The sequence below is a fragment of the Cavia porcellus genome, unplaced genomic scaffold (genome assembly GCF_034190915.1).
Source record: "Cavia porcellus strain 051 isolate PalLab524CR breed Dunkin Hartley unplaced genomic scaffold, mCavPor4.1 scaffold_24, whole genome shotgun sequence".
Lineage (NCBI taxonomy): Eukaryota > Metazoa > Chordata > Mammalia > Rodentia > Caviidae > Cavia > Cavia porcellus.
The window spans coordinates 52,977,412-52,990,195 of record NW_026947507.1 but is presented as its reverse complement, the minus strand read 5'-3'; the positions used below and the strand labels follow the sequence as shown (position 1 = coordinate 52,990,195).

The following is a 12,784-nucleotide window of genomic DNA, read 5'->3' as shown; positions in this document are numbered from 1 at the left end:
ACTCTTTTTGAAACAGTCTCGGTATCTAGGGTCACAACTTTATCCATATATTACTGAATTTCCACGAATGCAGCTTAAAGTAATAAAAGCCAATCACAGAAGACAGAAGGAAACGAGGCAACATAATGAACAACCTGCACAAGCAGGAAGCAGCTGGAGCAGAACTGGAGGGAGCCTGGATATTAGAAATAACAAAGTGTGAAATACAGACGTTTGCTTTCTCTAACAAGAGTTGGGAGATGAAGAAGAATAAGAGCCAGGAAACTGAACAAAGAATAAAACAGCATAAAATTCAAATATACAACCCGAAGTTAAAAATGCAGTAATGAATTAAGCATGTTAGGGTAGCATAAATATATGAAATTACATCCGGGAAGGGGATCATCCAGAGTGAAGTCCAGAGACAAAACGAGATTAAAAAATAGGAGAGGAAGACCAAAATATGGGGCTGAGTGCAAGGCAGTGTCTTAGATTGCTGTGTGCTGTGGAAAGAACATTCCTCAGGCTGAGTAGTTTATAGTGAACAGAAAACTATTTAGCACATGTTTCTAGGGATAGGAAGTCTGCAATCAGGAATCAGGTGCGAAGGGACTGTTTGTTGGCATCTGGAAGGGTAGAAGGACTCAGAGCGTGCTCATGTGACGAGGAAGAGGGAGGACACCATTCCTTCTCTGACCACCAGCCCACTCCCACTGGAACTAACCTGACTGGTGACCACAGCTTTCACTTAGTGCAGGAAGCCCTCAATCCAGGACTCTGCTCAACACTCTGGAGTTGCCTGGAGTTGAAGTCTGCAGAGCTCCACACCGAGGGCACATCCGGTTGTGCCCTAGCTTTGGGGATTCTGGGAGTTGCAGTGGAGCAGGGAAGGAAGGGTGCTGGAAGGTGGGTGCATGCGTCCTTTCTAATCCAAAGGCTGAAGCCTAATCTAGAGGGTGGCCTGTTGAACAGGAAGGGGACCTCACCTAGCTCCAAGCCTCAGGAGCTTTGACCTCAGGCTCCCTAACCCTACAACAGTGAGAAGTGCACTTTTACTGCTGAGAGGCTGCGCAGCCCATCACGTTATTGTAGCAGTCTGAAGTGTCCAAGGGCGCCGGCTCTGTTACTTTTACAAAGTACCGGTGTGCTTTGAGCATTTTTCACACACACGTAGAATCCAGACTCTCAGTGCCCACCCTTACACCTCTGTTCCCCCGTCCACTTCCTTCCCTCTTGTCTGATAATCACCTTCGAGAAACGGCTCCATCTTATAATCCAGAGCTCCAGCGCTTTCTAAATAAAAAGAAAGCTATGACTAGACACATGGTAAAGCTCTAGAACCCAAGTGCAAAGGCCAGATGTTCAAGAAACTAGAAAAAATCATATAAAATATCAATGGTGAGGTTGATATCAGGGTTTTCAGTAGCAGCAAAGAAAGCAAGCAGATTCTGAAATGGCCCTTTATGTCTACTGAGGGATACGGCCATGGAAACTTGGCTAGCACCAGAGGAAAGTGGAGATTCTTTAAAGGACGGTGCAGTTAATAACTAAAGGAAAGTCTGAAGAATGTGCTTCAGAGAGAAGACAATCACAGTTGTGGGGGGGGCACATTGTAAAGATAACAGGAATAAAGATATGAGTCCATATCTGACTAAATTAAACAAATATTATATGAATAAGAATAATTATATGCTCTAATTCCTGAGTGGGGTAGAAGGTACAATAATGGAAAAAGAAGCACTTACGTTAGGGAGAAGTAAAAGGAGGTCTTGATATAAAACAGCGTGATCTTATCTGGAGGGTAAAGATTTGTGTCAGATTAATTACTCAAGTATGTACTCTTAAGCAGTTAAATTCTTATGGAAACAGAAATGCACTCCATACAAAGATATAAAGAACAGGTACAGAAATAAAGTTTCTAATAAAATAAGCGTTGTAAATATGGAATGTAAAAGATCCTACTGATATAAACTAAGTCAACTTTTTAAAAAGAGAGAAGTATAAAATGTAAAATGAGCTTATGAAAATAATAAAATATTTTGCAGAAATAAATATATAATATATAAATTAACTAAATATTGTAATTAAATGAAAGGTATTTTTGTATTGGATAGGAAATTTCAGCTCTATTCTGTTTAAGCCTAAATATAAGAAAACAAACATGAGAAACCAAAGGACAGTAAAGTATAAAAATCCAGAAATCGACAATCAGTTGGATGGAAATATATATACCTTATTAACTAGTGAAAATTAATTTAAAAGCTGCAACTAACTGTACTATATCCCCAATACAAAGAATAGGTTTTTGAGTAAAAATAGTCACAGAATACCTAAACTGTGAACAAAAAGTTTAAAATAGAATTTGATATTTTATTAATACAGATGGATTTCCATCTTCTTGGGAAGATGGAAGAAGGAATAATTAACACAAATTTCAGTAGCTTTCGTGTTGCCTGAAGCAAGAAGATGAGATGGCAAAATTACAATGGATAGATGAAATGGGAGGCTTTCCGGCCCACTGCCACATCCTATTTATTATTCTTGATAGATACTCTCACTGTAAAATGTGCATTCTGTCTGTGATCTACTGATGAGCATCAGTAGATGCTCTTTAAAAATACATGACTGTCTGTACATACTTTATATATGTGCATCACATAATCCTTTATATCTAATGCACAATTAAATATGCACCTGCAATGTCTTGTGTGTTCTGAGTTCATCGCGGGGTGAAAGGGAAGAAGACACAGCTGCTCTCCTTCCCTTCTCCCTGCAGTGCGGGGCATAAAGTAGGCTCTCAGAGCCTGGCGGTTCGCTTCTCATCCATGTGTGACTTTAGGTAAGTCCCTCCCTTCTTTGAGTTTCCGTACTTTTACCTCTGAATTAAGGATGGCAATAGTGTCAGATGCGTGGGGATAGTGTGACTTGGTATTTGTAAAGACTTAGAATAACTTCTGATATGGTACCATGTTAGTTCAAATCTTATGAGATCAAATCTCTTTGTCTTTATTCTTAAGGTTATACCTTTTATTCTCAGATTCTGCAGGATAATAAGGCAGGGAAATATCTTCAGATTTTTTGATTATTTTCACATGAATTTATGTTTGGGGGCCCTGAAATTTTCAGTTTTGAGTTTTGCAGTGGGGGGACGTGGTTTACCTTGTGCCTGTTTAGATGGCTCAGTTCTCTCAATCAGGTTCACCAATTTCAGTATAGAAAGCTTATACATGCTTTATCAAATTTATTTCAGGTATTTTTAAGTCAGTGGCACACAAAATATATCTTTCATCAAAATGCCATGTGTAAATGTTTATTGTTAATGACAGTGACTATCATTTGCTTTTGTGTACCGCGTGTTTGGGAGTCTCTCCTGATCATCTTTTGGCAGATTCTCTTATTTCCTTCATAGGAAATGTTTTCTTTTTTAAAGAAAACAGCAATGACTATTTTTCTTCAAGCAAATGGATTAAAAAAAACAAGATGTCATGAGTTGTATTTTTAGCCCACCCACTTCCTGACAGAGTAGATTCAGTATCAGCACATTGAATGCAGGTTGTTACTTTGGAAGTTTCTTTATCTCCTTCCTGATCGTTACTCTTGGCGAGTGCTGTGTGCATATGTGTGCATGTGTGTGCACACACATGTGTGTGTGTGTGTTCACAGCACTGCTTGTTTACCCTGAGAACCGGAAGCACAGCGTACCTTCTCTACCCTCACCGTAACTGTGCACTCTACTTGAGAGCCTGGGCACCGGGCCTGAGCTCCCCCCATTCGTGCTGGTAACTCTGTGACTCATGATTGGTTTTTTCCTCTCTTATCTTCCCCACAATACCTGTTGTTTATATACAGAAGTTATTTTATTAAGTGTTCTACTTTCAACAGCAGTAATTTTCCCAATCTAGCAAATTCTCACTCTTGTTTTGCTCTGTAGAGCTGAAGGTACAGGGAATTCCTGGGAGACAAACACCTGCCAAACTTGCTACTGCGTTTTATAAGAAGGCTGCTTTTAGCAAATGGTGAATTGCTTTCTTCTGATTTTTTAAGGGTCTAGAGACATAGCAATCCTGCAGATATTGATTTGTGTTTCTATCTTTTTTCCCCCCGCAATGAGTTTCATTTCAGTGTTTCCTTGTAAAAGCCAAAATAATAAGAGTTTTTCCAAAATGAGTGGTAATGACACAAGTTTCTTACGGTGTGGCCCAAAAACAGCAGTAAGGAACCTGAAGGAGTCCTGTGTGGATGGCGTGGGATGCTCAGTACATGACTTCACCACTCTGAGGACACTGTGGTTTGATGGTGAGCCTCTTCTAATCCTGGCTTCCTCATCCTTAAACTGCAGTATGAAACACTCCAAACTGTAATCCCGGCACTCAGGAGGCTGAAGCAGGAGGATCACCAAGCCTGGACTGGGCTATCTCAAAAGAAAAAAAGAAAACACTCCAAAATGTAGCACTGAAATACTAGACCCATTACAAATAGCAATGACTGCACCAGCACCACCACCACCACCAAGTATCACAGAGCCAAAGTGTGACCTACCATGTGCCTCATGTCCCCCTGAAAGCCTCATTCCTATGTGAATGTACTCGCCTCTGTTTACGGTTGGCAGCTACTGTGTGCCTTGGCTGTCCCATCCATCCCCCTGGACCCGAAAAGAATTCTCCTCAAACTGAGGCCAGGTGATGGGCGAGGCCCATGAGCTCTGATAGCCAGCTCTCACAGTCCGTTTGTCAAGCAGCTATTCCTGCTCGGTTCCATCCGTGCTTCCCTCCAGGGTGATAACTGCCCAGCCTTCTCTGTGGCGTTTCTTTATAATGTCCAGAGTGGTGCTTTTTCAAGGAAAGGAATTGCATATTTTAGTGCTGTGATAAAATGCAGGAAGGCGTGCTGCTGGGATGCAGTTGGCCTTGTCTCCCGGGCAGCAGGAGCACTTGTATTTATGATGGCCATTTCACACTTGGATATTTAGGAAATGGTAAATGTTCACGTGTGCCTACGAGGACTTCTGAGTCTTCCTATGCTGCACGGAATAAAGAGTGCTTGTCTAATTTCAGACATTTGTTTGAATGGTGTCAGAGCAGAGGGGGGTAAAAGCAGAGCGCTCATCCTCACTCCGTAAGATAATGCTTGTGTTAGCTCGGGCCCTGCTTTGAAGGCAGCACAGCTGCTGGGGGACACGGGATCCTTTTGTCTCGCAGAAGATGCTACATTTTGATGCCACCAGTCATAGAGCTGAGGAGGGAAAGCTTCTATTTTGTAGATTTGCCACCAGTCAGTAATAAGAGTGAGGGGGGCTCATCTGTGAATAATCAGTGACAGGAAAGCCCAGCCTGCTCAGCGGGCACAGTGTTCAGAGTTCTTTGTCAGTGCCCAAGCCAACCGCATGAGTCCTTGTGTGCTCCAGTCATGACTGAAACCATCACCTTAACGCTAACAGTGCTCTCCTCCACGTGTGCCCTTGCTTGTCCTTTGGTGTAGAAATCACACAGGCTGGTGTGTTTTTCCTTTATCTTCCTAACTCAGTCTTTGACCCCACAGCCCCTTGAGCATCCTTCGCTTTCTTGGGCTGCTGCTCTTCAGAGCATTTACAGTCAGGAAGGAGCCCCAGCATTGCATGGGGAAACCTCTCCATCGTAGGAATTGCATTAAACAGCTGGTCTTAGGATCCAGTTAAATATTTCCTCTTCCTGGGAGACTGCCCTTTGGAGCATGGATATGCCAGTCTTTCTCAGCGAGTGAGTTGGCAAAAAAAGAAACCTCTGGGCTCTGAGATCATCATTTTGGCAAAATGCTTTGAAGGTAAGGGAACTTTTGTATTGCAAAACTCCGAAAGGGCTTCACCCTCAGATACAGGTCACCAATTCATCTTAGGAAACTTGCGTCGGTCTCTGATGCAGGCTGAGTTTTATCTCACGCATTTCTGTGAAAAATGATACATTTCTGGGAACCCTTCCTGCCCTCGTATAATTCACAGCCTTGCTGAGGAGGGCAAGGCACATTCTAAGCACTTTGAAATGGAGCCCAGCACCTGGCCACCCAGAGCTCACGAGTGGGTAACCCAGGAGTTAGATGCAAGTTGACAAGCACTGATGCTTTTTTATAATTTCCAAGCTTCATTACCCCCCCCCAAAAAGAGAAAAAGAAGAAAACATTGAATCTTAAGCCTAAAACTAGAATTAGTTACTTTCTATTAGCACAGTGTGGTTAAAAATATAGTCTTGTGATGTGGAAAATCTTAGACTCCAAGTTCTGTTCTCATGTTTGCTCTCGGACAACTTATTTAAAGTTTATTGCTGCAGTTACTCTCTCCACAGCTTAAGAGCCCATACCATAGGATTCTTGGTGAGCAGGGGGAAATTATTTCAAGAACTTTGTACATCAGAATCAGTAAACACAAGTGGATGGAATTTAGGTGTGGGTGTGTCACCAGGACAGAACTTCTCTCCACATTGCTTTCTTTCACATAGTCCTACTTCCTAGAATGAAGATGCCTAAGTAGCATTCTTTCCTTGAACAAACATGAGATCAGAAGCAATACAAAAGCAGCAAGTAAGAGCTACAAAGTCTTTTAGAAGCCAGAGTGAGAGAATAATACAATATTGTGTTGAGATCTCTAGTGCCTTTTTGTTAGGCTGCATCACTTACTGGGCTTCTGTCTAGGACCAGCCTTATCAGCCAACCCATCCAGCCGCTCTTCCAGACACGTGGAAGGAGGGGCCAGTAAATACGGAGCTAATTTCTTTCTTTCTTTTTTTAATGATCACTGTGATGCTATCGTTAACCAAACAAGGGAAATCTCTGCCCTTAAGCCTTGGTTGCTCTTGTGGGCTCTTTTTGAAAATCCTCCACTGACAGAGCTGCTTCCAGGTCTGTGGATGAAGATACAGGTCAGATATCAGGCCCACACTTCCCGGAGCTCTTGTGGGCTCACAGATGGAGTTCACCTCTCTGATACCTATAATTAATTTGTTCACCTAATATTTTAGGTGCACTGTATCGAAGAGTGTACCATATGTCCTGGTGGTATCTTTAAATGTAAAATCAGGAATCATTAATATAAATTAATGCTCTGTAATTGTCCTGAGCATCCAAGGAAGCCTGCTTGAAGCACAGTAAGAGACTGACTTCCATCAGGCTGTTTCTAGAACAGGAAATAATTTTGAAAGAGAGATCATGTGCATTTCTGCTTTAAAACCTAGAAAACACTCATTCACTAGATGCTCTCTTTTATAGGCTTTCTTTCATGACTGCATTATTCAACAGTCATGTAAAGCAGGGGCTGGTGTGATACTGTTTTTGAAACTGAGAAACAAAACCGAAAAGTGCAGACAGGGAAATGCGATGGGTCAGTGGTGAGCTGAGCCTGGAATCCTGCAGCGGGGTCTCCAGTGTCCACTGTCGCCCAGCTGTGTGTGTCTGTGTGTGGTGCTTGTCCAGCTGCTCACTGTGCCCTACTTCTAAAGGAAGTGGAGGGGAATGTGATTCATGAAGGGGAGATGTATTCATTCATCCATTTCCTTGTTGGTAAAAGCATACGATAAATGTGAAGATAATCCCAGAACTAAAGTCAGGATTTGCTTTACTCTTTGTGGTCCTTGCCTCAGGGCATCTTGGTAACTGTGGAAAGCAGTCACTTGAAACTGTTTAGTATCAAATGATACAACGTTGTGAAGACTTGAAACCGTATGGTACAGAGAGTAAGGGCATAAGTCTGGAGCCAGTCACACCTTTAGACAGGGCTCTTAAACTCTCTGGGTACCAATTTTCTCATTGTAAAGTGAGAAGATTAATAGTTCCCAAACACCTTTCATTCTTGTTAGCTGGAACATTCTTAACCTTAATGTTTGAGGAGCTATCTTTTTTCTGTAGTCTGCTCCACATTCCAATAATTTATGTGGTGCCAGGAGATTTAGAGAACCGTGCGTGCTTCTCCAGTAATATTTACCATTTGGTTAGGATAAATAAGTAATTTACTTCTCAGTCTTCCAAAAAGTACTTTGAAAGCCTGGAGTCCAATCCAGCTTTCCAAGCAACTTAGAGCTGTGCAGTGCGTCAGCCCCCAGAGCTTTAGGACCTTCACCATGAGGGGAGGGGAGAGGGTTCTCTGGAAGGCGAGTGCTTTCAGGCATGAAGTAATCTGTCATTCACTTGGTTCACTCAGAGGCACCCATCAAACTGGCCTCTTCCTTAGCTCAGGTCAATGGGCCTCCTGCTGATTCCATGCCACACTAAGGTACCATCTGCAGGGAGGCCCTCCTTGATCATCTCTCCTACTCCTACCTTATTTCCAGAGTCACAGGAGTGGAGCCCTGAGTTCCTCTCTGCCCCAGGGTCCTGGAAAGACCTCTTTCTTGGGTCTGTTCCCCTCCTAGATGGCAACCCTTTCTGCCCGTGGTGTTGGTGCAATGTTTTAGGGAAGAACACATGGGCACAGGTCCTCAGGGATCTCCTTTCCAACTAGGATTTGATATTTTGAATACAAATCCCCAATGGCAATTTCTAACCCCGTCCCTGCCTGCTTCCCTGAGACAAACGTGAAAGTGTCATCTGAGGAATGGAGAAGAGAGAATGGCAGGGGGAAAATGGGATGAAGGAGGAAGAGAAACAGATAAGAGTTATAAAATATGACACCAAGTATGACATAGATTGATGAGCACTCAACAAGAAATCGCTGTGTCTACTGCAAACCTTGCTGTGTTGTTGCTATCAACAGTAGTTAAAGAGCACAGACAAAAAAAGAACCACCACAGATCATGAGACAAGAGAAGGATTTGTACCTAAAAATGAGGCCTAAGGCACGGAACTGGTGCTGGCTCTGTACTGTGCCTTGGGCACTTCCTCTGGATACCTCTGCCTTTCTCCTCTTCATCACTGCTTAAGCTTGTACCTGAAAATGAGCAGTTGTGGGACTGTTCTGTGAATAAGACAGCCTTACACCACAGGATTTCTGCTTTGTGACAAAGTGTAAGTGGATCAGATTAATGATTGATAATCTACATTGACTTCCATTGATTATGATTTTGTTGGAGATAATGAGCCGAGTGATCAGTAATGATTACACAGCCAGTTAGAGTAGAAACTATGAATCACTACAGCACTAGCAAGTGCCTTTCCTTATATTCACTGATTTTCATTATTAAAAAAATTATGTGACTGAGACTTACTTTGTCCCTCAGGGGTATATACTGGGAACCAAGGCTATCACTGAACACTGTTTTTGTGTCTTTGTTTGTAAAGCAAAGAGGAAAGTCTCTGCTCTCATTCCAGTGGGGAAAATGAGAAATCTGTAAATTAAAAAGGCAATGTACATAATATGTTAGAGTTTGGTAAATGCTAAGCAGAAATAATAAAGTGGAAATGGGTGATTTGGAAGATGAGATGGGTGAGTTTTTAATTTTAGATAGACGGACCAGACAGAAAGGTGGCGTTGAGGCTTGGAATGTCCTAGCTCTGCAGGACAGCATGTGCTTAGCATGCACAAGCACCAGAAAGGAAGAAGAAGAAGGATGAGTGGAGAAGAAGAGGCATAAGAAGAGTAGAGAAGGAGGAGGAGAAGCAGGAGGAAGAGAAGGAAAGGACAGGAGGTGACTAAAGAGTAGAGGGAAGGACAAAGGAGGAGGAAGAGGGGAAAGGGGAAGGGAGGAGAGAAGGAAGAAGAAAACAGAAAGCCAGAAAAGAAGGCAGGAAGGAAGGAGAAAAGAAGGAAGGAAGGAAGGAAGGAAGGAAGGAAGGAAGGAAGGAAGGACAGAAAGAAAAAACAATTGCTAATCAGAACACAGTGGCATTACAGGAATACACAGCAGAATGGAAGTGGTAGGTCACACAAGTGCCTGGGAAACACTTTTTTTTTTTTTTTTGAATTTTTTCTTTAATTAAGACAAACATAAGAAATGACTAAATAATTTTTTTAAAACAATAAGGGGGAGATTGAGATAAAACAGGACATAACAATATAACAATAGAGGTCCCAGCATGACTGTTTCAACAACCTAGTACTTCACCACCATATAACCTGACTTAATAGTAGTTACCATAGTGTCTTTTTCCTTGAAATATTTGGATAAAACTTCATATACTCTAGCTTCAAATATTTTCAAATCAAGAAGGCCTGGGAAACACTTTTATAGGTGGATGGTAAAAATGTCACCCTGTGCAAGTACCCAAGTAGGACAAAGCCCAGTGGGCTGGAGAATCAGGAAGACACCCAGACGGCTGCGGTGCATTGATTAACAGGAGAAATAAATACAGGCGATGTAATCCAAGGGGTGGCAGGACATGACGGGGAGACACAAGCCACGCCGGGGTTCCTTTGCCTCTGAGAGGGGACGTCACTGGAGAACTTGTAGCAGAGAGGTGACATTATCTGACTGTATTTTAGGGGGATCACTCTGGCTACTGTCTTGAAAATAGACTGTAAGGAAACAAGGTCATGTAGAAATTCTCTAATTTATGAGCAATTATGGAGAAAAATTTAATGCTATTGAGACCCACTGAATTCTAATTCTATAAATTCTCTTTTTATTGTGTTGCTGTCTAAGGATTTTGAGAAGTGAAAATTGTAACTTTTTCACTGGAGCTTACCATTCATGCAGCCCTCTGATTCTGTGGAGGCCCCTCTGAGGAGGCAGCGCTTCCTGATGGGGAGATCTTGGGTTTACTGGAGGAGGTCAAGCTCCGGAAATGCGCATTTCCGGAGCTTGTTTACTTGTGATATAGGCAGGAAGCCATTGTCAAACACCGCTGCAGTGACGTCATTCAGATCACTGCCCAAAAGTGTGTGACTCCAAAAGTCGAGAGTATTTCAGGTAGATGAAGACAAAGTAAGCTGTGGTCCAATATGGTGACTTAAAAATTTTCTCTCCCTCTCTCTCATTCTAACAGGAAACTAAGCAAATTTACTTCTCTTGCTGATGATTTTAGTTGTCTAGTGTGCCCAATTTTCAAGACATTACCTATTTTTTAGTTTTTACTTCCCTGGAGCTGGTTGCGCCTGCTTTAATCTTTGGCTCCTTCAGACCTGGATAGAGTGGCCTTACTAAGAGGAGAATGCGTAGATTTCAGCTGACCTGCATCTTTGAGTGGAGATGCTCTATGTCAGTAGTAATTGAAGTTCAAAGAGCATCTTAAGGGAAGACAGACTTAAAATCTATGCTCTACCTTGCTTTCCTCGCACTGGGGGAAAGGACCTTGCTCTGTGATTGCCTACTGCCTAGTAAGTGTGTCAGTGGAATACATCAAAATTAACTGGGATGTACCCGTGCCATTCTGTGAGAGCAGGCAAGGTGTTATTTACACCTGTTCAGACCTGTCACACTGCCTGGCCAGACATTAGCTGTCCCATAAATTTTTATTGCTAATGTGGTACTTAGCTGACTTTCATATGGAAAACGAATAGTAAGTGCTTACAAGTACAGTCACCAGATGCCACCCAGTTTTCTTTCAAGGACACCTTTGCCATCCTGGAGGGGCAATGGGCAGAGATTGGAAATCTCCTAATTGTGTCACAAGGGGATTCAAGTGTGCCATTTAATCCAACGGGTAGGCAGCACTCAGGAGTGTTATTTTCCTGTTGTGAAGCTGGGACAGGATTCACTGAAAATGGTTGTTAAGAAGCTTGAAGAGTGGGCGTTATTTTATTAGAATAGGAAGTTCTCCCAAGACCTGCAAACTGAATCAGAAGCTACAGAGGTACAAGAGAAGTAGGATGAGACTGTCAGGCAAAAACTAAATGATATTATCAGATTTCAAATGAATTGAGTGTGTGAATTGAATGAAAACAAATAGAAATGTCAGGGACCTGGCCAAGAGCCCTAGTGGTCTGTGTTAAGGGTATGGCAAGATAATAAAAAACAGAAACAAGGACAGTAATGCATGAGTGACTGGAAAGTCAGTGTCTCCAGATGGACCAAGAGAATGACCCTGCTAGACAGCCACTATTTACTGAGTGTACATGGAGATAGTTGGGGATAGTGAACGATTTCAATTTGGTGGAAAACTTAGAGGTTTATGACTCAGAGGGAAAATATAATGCTGGCATGCCTTAAGCGGGCCGAGATGATCTTATGCTAAAAAAGATCTTGTCCTGGGGTATAATCCTGGGCTGACTCCGGAGGGCAGACATGATATGCTTAGAAGGATCTAGTCCTGGAGTATAGTCCTGAGATGACCCAGGAGGGCATAGATGATCATAAGGGAAGAAGAGTCAATGGGAAATCTCAGATGGCTGTGCCATTAACTCTAAGCCTCCGTTTTATGCCTTAGGGAAGTAGACAGAATTAGCCATTGTGAATTTGTGGTCCCCAGCATAGCATTGCAGTGAAGGTAATTCTGTCAGGTTGATTAGGTTGAGAATCACCAAGGGGGTTGGTAAATTACACTTCTGGGTGTGTCTGTGTGGACCTTTGGAGCATGACTTTGGACACTGTTACCTGGTTCTTGCCCCTTCCTCTCGTCCTGGCTCTGTTTCCCTTCTTTACTTTCTGCCCACCATGAACTAAGCAGCGGTGTTCCCCAGCGCCCTTCCACCGTGATGTACTTACCCTGGAGCCATCTCACCATGGCCACATTCACCCTTTACCTTGCTGCTCTGTGACAACCCTCATCTGCCTGACTCAGCCAGCATCTGTGGAAGAGAAGCTCTCTGGACTCCTGGTTTCCCAATGCAGTTGTTTCACAGAGTCACATCCCTTGCCTGGAGGAAAAAAAAACCATCACGTGGTTGTTTCCCCTTTTTGGTACCAAGGGCTCAGGAAAGGCCAGCATTAGAACTTGTTTTCAGGGACACACCATCCCTCCCAGGATGAGT

The 12,784-nt window shown here is 42.8% G+C and overlaps 1 protein-coding gene across 8 annotated transcripts in view; it reads left to right on the top strand.

Moving 5' to 3' along the window:
- Nkain2 (sodium/potassium transporting ATPase interacting 2) overlaps positions 1–12,784 on the top strand; it is a 945,741-nt gene that overhangs the window by 388,501 nt on the left and 544,456 nt on the right. The window lies entirely within an intron of this gene.